This window comes from Artibeus jamaicensis, unplaced genomic scaffold (assembly GCF_021234435.1).
Source record: "Artibeus jamaicensis isolate MK-2021 breed Jamaican fruit bat unplaced genomic scaffold, CSHL_Jam_final contig_793, whole genome shotgun sequence".
Lineage (NCBI taxonomy): Eukaryota > Metazoa > Chordata > Mammalia > Chiroptera > Phyllostomidae > Artibeus > Artibeus jamaicensis.
In genome coordinates, this window is record NW_026521975.1 from 478,157 (window position 1) to 489,025 (window position 10,869).

The following is a 10,869-nucleotide window of genomic DNA, read 5'->3' on the forward strand; positions in this document are numbered from 1 at the left end:
GGATCTGCAGCAAACACAAAATATGATAAAGAAAGATAAGCAAAATAAAAACGAGGAGGTCCTGGGTGGCTGAAATCAAAGTAAGTAGCTGACATTGACAGTAACCAACATCCTAAATTCTGGAAATAGTCTTGTAAAAGCTTAGTAATACTTAGGCCCTGGCTGGCGTAGGTCAGTGGATTGAGTGTGGGCCTGGGAACCAAGCAACCATGGTTTGATTCCCAGTCAGGGCACGTGCCTGGGTTGCAGGCTAGTTCCCACCCAGCAGGGGACACACGGGAGGCAACCATACACTGATATTTCTCTCTCTCTCTCCTTCCTTTCCCCTCTAAAGGTAAATAAAATATTAAAAAAAGCTTAGTAATACTTAAAACCACAGTTGGACTCGTGCACTTTGCTCTTAAATAACCAAAATTCATGTTAGTATCATTATAATCTAATTGTAATAAATTAGCATTGCAGTTTCTTCTCCATGAGTGGGAAATCAGGGAGAACTATGGGTAATTGCATGCACCATAGCAGAAAAATTATATAACTTTTAATGCAAGTATAGTAGAAAGTAGATTAAGAATAGGGACATAAAAAGCCTTATAAAATTATAACCCCTCAGACAACAAGGGGCCATTCTTCATTGAGGGGATCAGCCTGCTCCCATAGATTGTGGCGTGTACTAACTTAACAAAGCTTGCTTGCTTCACTTCACTCTGTTTGTGTGACTCATTCAATTCCTTGTTCAAGATCACCAAGAACTTGATTACCTGTGCACACCTGTGGTGATAATACACCCTTAAAATCCTTTTATTTCTATAGCATTGACTTCCCGTTGACTTTCACTTCTGATTTTAGTCATTTGAATTTTCTCTTTTTTTCTTTAGTCAAGGTAGCTTTCTTTAGTCAAGTTTTGTTAAAAATTTTAAAATATTTTATTTATTTATTTTTAGAGAGAGGGGATGGGAAGGAGATAGAGAGGGAGAGAAACACCAATGTGTGGTTGCCTCTCATGTGTCCCCCACTGGGGACCTGGCCTGCAACCCAGGCATGTGCCCTGACTGGAAATCGAACCAGTGACCCTTTGCTTCACAGGCCCATGCTCAATCCACTGAGCTACACCAGCCAGGGCTAAAGTTTTGTTAATTTTGTTGATCTTTTCAACCAACTTTTGGTTGCATTAATTTTTCTCTATTGTTTTCCTACTTTCTGTTTTTTAAAGTATATTTTATTGACTATGCTGTTACAGTTGTCCCATTTTTTCTTCCCTTTGTTCCCTTCTGCCTTGCACCTACCCTCCCACTGATATTCCCCCCACCTTAGTTCATGTCCATGGGTTGTACATATAAGTTCTTTGGCTTCTCCACTTCCTATACTGTTCTTAACCACCCCCGTCCCCCATGTATTTTGTACCTATCATTTATTCTTATTTCATGCACCTTTCCCCCAATTCTTCCCCCTGCCCCTCCCCACTGCTAACCCTCCATGTGATCTCTATTTCTGTGATTCTGTTCCTGTTCTAGTTTGCTCAATTGTTTTTGTTTTTATTATTCTGTTGTTGACAGTTGTGAGTTTGTTGTCATTTTATGTTCATACTTTCGATCATCTTCTTTTTCTTAGATAAGTCCCTTTAACATTTCATATAATAAGGGCTTGGTGATGATGAACTTTTTGAACTTGATCTTATCTGGAAAGCACTTTATCTGCCCTTCCATTCTAAATGATAGCTTAGTTGGATGGAGTAATCTTGGATGTAGGTCCTTTCCTTTCATGACTTTGAACACTTCTCTTCAACCCCTTCTTGCCTGCAGGTTTTTTTTTTTTTTTTTTGAGAAATCAGCTGATGCTCATGTGGGAACTCATTGGTAGGTAACTGTCTCCTTTTCTCTTAGAGCTTTTAAGATTCTCTCCTTATTCATCATCTTAGGTAATGTAATCATGATGTCCCTTGGTGTGTTCCTCTTTGGGTCCAATTTCTTTGGGACTCTCTGAGCTTCCTGAACTTCCTGAAAGTCTATTTCCTTTGCCAGACTGTGAAAGTTTTCCTTAATTATGTTTTCAAATAAATTTTCAGTTTCTCGCTCTTTCTCTTCTCCTTCTAGCATCCCTATGGTTCAGATGTTGGAACATTTAAAGTTTTCTTGAAGGTTCCTAAGCCTCTCCTTATTTTTTTGAAGTTTTGTTTCTTTATTCTGTTCTGGTTGTTTGTTTATTTCTTCCTTCTGCTCCAAACTGTTGATTTGAGTCCTGGTTTCCTTCCCTTCACTGTTAGTTCCCTGTACATTTTCTTTTATTTCACTTTTCATAGCTTTCACTTTTTTCTATACATTGTGACCATACTCAGAATTTCTGTGAGCATCCTAATTACCAGTGTTTTGAACTGTGCATCTGATAGGTTGGCTATCTCTTCATCACTTAGTTCTTCTTCTGGAGCTTTGATCTGTTCTTTCATTTGGGTCATATTTCTTTGTCTCAGCACAACTGTATGGACTTCTGGCCAAGATGGAGGCATAGGTGGAAATACTGTACCTTGTTGCACAACCAAGTTTCTGAACTACAAGGATTTAGAAAACAGAAAGCAACCAAAACAGACAGAAAATTAAACTGTACCGAAGTCCGACAACAACAAACCATTTATCCAGACTGGTAAGAGGGGTAGAGTCAGCAGCTGGCAGAGAGGGGTCATGGCAGGAAAAAGCGGCTGGACCGACACAGGTGCACAGGCAGAGGTTGGCAGATCCCAGGTGTGGGGTGGCAACAGGCAGACCCAGTGAGAGCGCAAGGTGGCTGGCTGACCACAGCCACACATTCTTGAGCAGATAAACTAGGCAAAGGAGTGAGCAATGAGACAGACTGCTCAGGCTAGGGCCCCAGCGATGAGAATTAAAGCCTAAAGCCCCAATTGGAAAAACTTTCAGGGTCGAGGTGCTGAGAGAAGCTCCCAGGCTCACAGAGAGTTTGTTAGAGAGATCCACAGGGTCCTGGAGGGTGTGCAGGCCCACACACCTGGGAGCCGGCACCAGGGGGGCCCAATTTGTTTGTGGGAAGCAGCAGAGGGGACCAAAATTCGAGAGAGAGCAGAACAAACACTATTATTGCCCCTCTCTGACCCCGCCCCACATACATCATCACAAACCAGTAACCTGGGTTGCCCCACCCTAGTGAACACCTAAGGCTCCGCCCCTCATATGTAATAGGTGTGACCTGACCAAAACATTATGGCTCAAGCAGAAAAAGAGCTCAAAGCCGAGAACCAATACTTTTAAGCGACCAAGAAATAGCCAACCTATCAGATGCACAATTCAAAACACTGGTGATCAGAATGCTCACAGAACTGGTTGATTTTAGTCACAAATTAGAGGAACATATGAAGGCTAAACTAATTGAAATGAAGGGAAATGCACAGGAAACCAATAGTGATAGAAAGGAAACTGGGACTCAAATCAAGGGAGTGGACCAAAAGGAAGAAAAAAAATAACCAAACAGAAAAGAATGAAGAAACAAGAATTCAAAAAAATGAGGAGAGGCTTAGGAACCTCCAGGACATCTTTAACTTTCCAACATTGAAATTATAGGGGTACCAGAAGGGGAAGAGGAACAGCCACCAGTGGAAAACTTATTTGAACAAATAATAAAGGAGAACTTCCCCAATCTGGTAAAGGAAATAGACTTCCAGGAAGTCCAGGAAGCTCAGAGAGTCCCAAAGAAGTTGGACCCAAGGAGGAGCACACCAAGGCACATCATAATTACATTAGCCAAGATTAAAATGAAGGAGAGAATCTTAGAAGCAGCAAGAGATAAGGGGACAGTCACCTACAAAGGAGTTCCCATCAGACTGTCAGTGGATTTCTCAAAAGAGACCTTACAGGCAAGAAGGGCCTGGAAAGAAGTATTCCAAGTCATGAAATCTAAAGATCTACATCCAAGATTGCTCTATCCAGCAAAGCTTTCATTTAGAATGGAAGGGCAGATAAAGTGCTTTTCAGATAACTTCAAGTTCAAGGAGTTCATCATCACCAAGCCCTTATTATATGAAATGTTAAAGGGATTTATGTAAGAAAAAAAAGATTAAAAAGTATAAACAGTGAAAGGACAGCAAACTTGCAGTTATTAAGAACCACACCTAAAACAAAAGCAAACTAAGCAGACAGCTAGATCAGGAGCAGAAGCATTGAAATGGAGATCACATGGAGGGTTAGCAACAGGGGAGTGGCAGGAAGGGAAGGGAGGAGAAGGAACAGAGAATAAGTAACATAGATGGTAGATAGAAAATAGACAGGGGGAGGGCAAGAATAGTGTGGGAAATATAGAATCTGAAGAACTTGTGACACATGGGCATGAACTAAAGAGTGGGATTGGGGGAGGGGGTGTGCATGGTGGAGGGGAATGAAGGGAGGGAAATGGGACAACTATAATGGCATAATCAACAAAATATGTTTAAAAAAACAAAAACAACTGTTATGTTCTAAGGGGCAGAACCTTAGGTATTCACCAAGGTGGGGCAACCCACTCCCAGCACTGTGGCTGTGTATGTGGGGGAGGGATTAGAGAGGGAACAATGGTGCTTGCTTGGCTCTCAGCTGGCTTTCAATCACTTCCCCCACTACCCACAAGCAAATTGGACCATCCTGGTACTGATTCCCTGGTTGGTGGTTTTATGTATAGTCTAGGATCCTGTGGTTCTCTCCAATGAACTTTCCTGTGAGGCTGGGAGTTACTCCTTCAGCCACAACTCCCATAAATTTTTATAGTCAGAGGTTTTGAGGCTCTCTTTTCTCACAGTGGAAGCCTGGGTTGTGAGGTCTGTCTTGCTCCGCAGTTGTTCCTCTCAGTTTATCTTCCCACAAATGTGAGACTACCAGCTGCCTACCATCCACTGGGTCCTCCAGCTGCTGCCTTGCCATTTGTCCTCTTCACCCCTCCTACCAGTCTGGATCAGTGTGTCTTCTTTAATGCCTTGTGTTTTACACTTCTATACAGTTCAATTTTCTGGCAGTTCTGGTTGTTTTATTGTTTTTAAATTTGTTGTTGCCCTTCTCTTGACTGTGAGAGGAGGCAAAGGGTTTCTACCTATGCCTCTATTTTGGTCAGAAGTTTATTTTCTATTTTGTTTATACCTCATCTAGCCTTTGTTATTTCCTTTCTGCTGCTAGCTTTGGGATCATTTTTTTCTAGTTTCTGCTCTATTCACACTTGTGTACATCTCCCACAAGGCCCATCATCCTTCCACAACACATGGTTCCTTTTTCTGCCTTCTCTGGACATTTTTCCAACATGGTTTGTCCAGCCTCACTTCATCCTGACTAGCCAACCAAGGCATTATAAAGACTTAGAGAATATGCATCAGACAAAAGGAAAGGGCAGCCACAAAGAACTTTCTAGCAGATTAATCTATTTTTTTTCCACAGAATGCACTACTTTCACAAAGAAGGTACACTTCATATAATCAAAGTACTTTTATTTATTGGGTAGTCATTTGAGTAAGAATAATATAATTCTTAAAGTATTCATAAGATTGTGTGCTGCAGTAATGAGATTAGTAGTCAAGTGTGATTTCTTCACCTTGACATCACTATGTTTACAAAGCAAACTCCCATAGGAGATGGAATCTCAAGTTATTAGATTAACTCTCTACAAGAAAGGATTCTTTATAATGAGTACCATTTTGATAAATAACTGGTATCATCTTAGTGTTCTGGATTAAAATTTTTGGTACTTTAACTTTTGGAAAAATTATATCTGAATAGATTAATTTTTTCAGTTCAATAGTTCTAGAAAGCTCTACTTCTGATTCTGCTTTCACTTATATCTCTTCCTCTGTCCTTTTTGCCAAGCCAATTTTTTGGGGAATTAAGTAAATCCTCTAACAAGAGTGGGAAACAGGTCATACAGTTGTACAGCTCAGAGAATTTCCACATTGCACACTCCCACAGTCTGCATAGCCCATACGAGACTAATAGATCTCATTTTTCACATACAAAATAAGAGACTAACTACTACATGTTTATATTATTTTTCCAATAGCAATCCCTTTATAGAAATTATTTCATGGATCCCCTAATTTTGCAAGAGGGGAAAAAGAAAACAAGAGCAAAACCAGGTGCTTTGGAAACTGAAGAACTAACTCCTAGTGAACTGGAATGTAAGGTGATTGGATCATGAAGTTGGGTCTGTCTGGATGGAGAGTCATGAAGACTGATGCTCCACAGCCTGAGACAGGTCCAGTGCTGAATTAAGAAGCAGAAATCCCCTCCTGTGTTCCTTTTTTTTTTTTTTGTAGTGTAACCTCTGCTGTGAATACTCCATTAGCACAGGGGTGTCAAATTAATTTTCACCTAGGGGGAGGGTGGCAAGCCCTTTGAAGGCAACCACGAGGCTGATGTGGCCCCCAGTGAAAATGAGTTTGACACCCCTGTACTAGAGAATAAACATGGAGATTTCTAAACCATTATTAGCATAAGGAAAAGAAGTTCCATACTCTTTCCGCACCCATCCTAGACTTCAGTCAAGCAGTGAGTAGTTAGTGACTCTGACAGCTGAGCTGGGGGCAGCAGAGTGGGAGAGGGATGTATGGGGGTCAAAGGCAGAAAAAGGTCAATACTATCTTCATAGTGTTTGAAGACTTTAAGATGAGAGTTTATTCAAGACACTCATCCATATGTGGTGGAGAGCTAAGATGATGGCTCTCTGCTAAGAAAGCCTCAAGAAATATTAAAATACTAACAAAAATGTTATGTAACAAATACAGACATTATTAATTCCCAGTAGTGCAGGCTCCTGGGGTGATGTGAAGGCAATGGGCTCCTCAGTGCCCTTGGGAAAATACTGTTCTGGGTAGAATTTAAATATGTGACTTAATTGAGGCAGGCCACTTTTGTAAGGCAAAAGTGCCCTAAAATCAAAAAAATTAAACATTGTTGTTATGAAATTGAGCAGAGAATCACAGAGATGGAGGCTTGCACATTGAAACAGAGTCCTGCTGCCAGCTTGCCTCCACTATGTGGCTTAAGAAATGTATACAGAACATTTACAGTCATGTCAGAAGCTATCAGAATTACTATGGCTTTTATTTACTACCACTGTCTTCTTATGAGGTAGACTGTATTTAAAGTCTATATCTGTAAATCAATACTTTATAATTTGGAGCAAACATTGTAAATTCTTTCAGTGGACAGAGATTAGCACAGACTTCAGCACACTGATTTCTTTGAGGGGAGAAAGTGGGACTTCCTTCTTTTCCCAATATCCAGTTTGTGGCCTTGTCTGAGTAGATGTTCAATACATAGTTGAATTAATTTTCAAAAGTACTGAAAAGATATGTTCAACTCATAGATTAACTGAACACTATGCCTTTCCAGCTAGTATAGCAAGTAGGTAACGAACAGTATTGACCAGATTAGTAATTTTATTTATATTTTTTCAAATTTTAGTTTATAATGTCTTACTATTTAGATATTTTTCTGCAAAAGAAAAAAATTATAGCATAAAAATTCAGGTGTCAGAAAGACTCAAAAGCTGTTTCTCACTTTGTTCAAGTTTTGTTTCCAGGTTCTCAGTATGTCATACAGTTGTTGCCATTGCTGTTTTCCAAATGTCCGCTGTGTGCTATGACTGATGAGTCACTTTTCTCTGGGTGTGATCGATTTTGCAGTTGATCATTTTTGTTTGCAATGCATCAGTGACAAACGTTTCAACATCATCAGCTCCTATCTGAAGTTCTGTTGCATTGTATCAAAGGAAATTTCTTTATTTTCCACTGCCATCCCCATAAAAGTAAGTAGTCTCATTTTTGTTATATTTTGTTCATGTAATCATCCAAGTGAATCTATGAAGTCTTTATTATTCTGATAAAACTTGACATATGATGCCAGTTTAGCACTAAAAAAATGGTTAAAAGATGATGAATAAGCTCGCCTTTCAAGAACTGCACTGGTTTTAAAGTAAGAAGATGGTCAAAAAGAAATGCATTTGGATCTTTCAAGGCTTGTGCAATACACCTGTGGGCATCAACTTGAGCCTGAGGAGCATTGTCCTTTGTGTAACTTCCTAGCAATTCGACCATGACTTTTGAAGCAACATCACTCTTCTTATAATCTACAAGGGCCTCATAAAATATTCTCAAAAGGGTATGTTTTTTTCAGTGGAGAAGTTCCAGCCAAAAATCTATTTCTCGACCTGATCCAGCTCAGTTGGAATATACTGGATGGACCCACAGGATGCTGCCACTTTAATGAGGCTGCACTATACTGTGTATCTTACAGGAATATTCTTATCTAACCCATGGAAAAGATTGCTTAGCAACTGCAGTTGCAGAGATGGGCATTCAACCTCCTGAAAGGTGAGCAACTTTTCACAGATGTTTTCAATCAGAGCTTCCTGCTGTTCTGGTTCCAGGATCAATAGGAGGAAGATCAGGCTGCTGAGCTTTGAGCTTATCTGAAATCTAAAGGAGCTGAAATTTCAGGAAAGAACCCAGAAGGTAGAATTCATGTAAATTTAGCTCAGATTATTAAAGCCTGTGATGTGTGTCTGAAGGAAGTTGGTAAAGATGTTGAAAGCATGAACACTGTGGTATTCTTCTTCTTAATCCTGGAACAAGACTAGTAATTTTAAACTAAAAGGAAAAAATCAGGTAGTTTTTACACATCTTCAACTTGGGTGCTTACAGAAAAGTACCATTAAATGCTGCTCTTACATGACCTTAAAAAAATATTAATGCATTTACTCTGGGCTACCATATTTAGGAAAGACACAGGAATTCAACAAATATTTCTTGGATTTGCATTATGTTTACAAAGTACAAAGATTTATTCAGATTGTATGCCCCTGAGGAGCAGTTCTGGTCCTGAACACGAGAGGGCACCCTCATCAGTTCCATCTTGGTGGGTGGAAGGGAGAAGAAAGGTGGAGACAGGTGGTGCCTCCATCATCTGTTGGAGGCTCACCTGGCTCAGAGGGCAGCAGGGTGACCACAACTCTCTTCATTGTGTGCCTCTTTTTTTCCTTTTTGCTAGAGATCTTACTAGAACATGGAAATGGCACCTACCATTGAGATTTCAGTTCTAATCAACTTGGGCTATGGAGATATGTACATATACATGTATTTCCCCCTGAAATTATCCTAAACACTATCTTTATTGAAGTCAAATAAGAAGCAGGCAATCTTAAGAAACTAAAACAAACACCACATGGTGAACACCTTAGTAATCTACCTGAAAATACACAATGTGACAGGTGTAAAGAAACACCTGTCACATTTCCTAATTTTTATAATCTTCATTTTAAACTTTTTACTGTATTCAAATATACATAACATAAAATTTTCTATTTTAACCATTTTTAGTTGTACACTTCTGGGGCATTAAGTATATTCACACTGTTGTGTAATCATCACTACCGTCTGTCTCCAGAACTTTTTTATCTTCTCAAACTGGAACTCTCTCTTCACTCAACACTAACTCCCCATTCCTCTCTCTCAGCCATGGCACCCACCACCTACTTTCTGTCTCTACAAATCTGACTGCTCTGGGGCTGTCATATAAGTGGAGTCCCACAGTATTGGTCCTTTTTTGACTGGCTTATTTCACTGAGTGTGATGTCTTCCAGGCTCATCTATGCTGTAGCATAGGGCATGATTTCCTACCTTTTTATGGCTGAGTAGTATTCCATTGCACATACAGACTACATTTTGCTGAGCCATCCATCTGTGAACAGACACTTGGGTTGTTTCCACCTTTTGGCTATTGTGAGCAGTGCTGCAAACACAGGTGTGCAAACACCTGTTCAAACGGGAATCTCTCTCGTTTGCAAAAAGTAGACCAGATGTAAAGAGTCATGCTTTCTTGAATTATTGTTGTTCAAAATTGGCCTATACCTGTATTTTTAGTTTGGGAAAGTAGATACCACCATAAATAAGGAGACTGAAATTTTTGAATGGAATACGTTAGGTGATTTCACTAAAGCAAAGCCAAATAACACTGAATCTTTAAAGAGTTGTTGTGTTAATAATGAGATGATGATTTAAAATGCTTTTTAAAGTAAGTGATACCCTCACAGATGAGTGATGACTAAGAAGTCATCGGACCTTGGCAGTTATAGGCCTAGATGGTGAGATTCCAAAATCCAGGTGACAGAGTACTTAAAGAAACTCGAGGAAAAACCTACCTAAGGACCTTGTGACAAGCCACTCACTATAACCATGGGCTTGTAGGAGTTTGCTGATATTGCTCACATACCAATTATGAGAGGAAGTAGTGTAGGTTTGCGTGTGTTTTTGTTTTTCATTTTCATGGTTACCCAGTAAGTCAATAATGGTCAGATGGCTACGAATTGGAAATACAAACTCCGGAGCAATGGAAATGGTGAGGATTTACAGAGAGGGGCTGTGTGTGTGCAGGTGCAGGAGGTCCTAAGGAGGGTGGTGCTGGCTGGGCCCTGCCATCCTGAGGGAGCCCCAGGGACCTGGAAGGAGGCAGCGCCCTGCAGTGACCCTTCATGACAGCAGGTGGCAGCAGCCTGCAACTTCCCCATCATTGTGGGTTCTAGTCTGGACTCTGGGCTTGTGATGAAAACTTGGGAACTAGTTGCAGTTAACTGCATTTAACCTCAAAACCCCAACTCATACCATGTTGGCAAATGCAGGGTGCTCCAAGGCAATCCTTGCTGATGTTCCATCGTCAGCGTTTTTATTAACTTCAGTGACTGTATAGGAGGCAGGCTATTTAAACTGACAGGCAACATAAAGTTGGAAGGAATTGCTAATGGACTGAATATGGGGCACAGAAAGATCTGGGTGGGCCAGAGGGATGAACCCAGTGAAATTCAACAGGGAAATGTAAAGCCTTGAATTAGGTTGGAAAATGTCATGGGACGTGCAGGACA

General features: G+C 40.3%; 1 pseudogene; it reads right to left on the bottom strand.

Annotated features, from left to right (window-relative positions):
* Positions 1 to 7,479: 7,479 nt before the first annotated feature.
* Positions 7,480 to 10,662, bottom strand: LOC119056428 (eukaryotic translation initiation factor 3 subunit M-like; annotated as a pseudogene).
* Between the last annotated feature and the right edge of the window lie 207 nt (positions 10,663 to 10,869).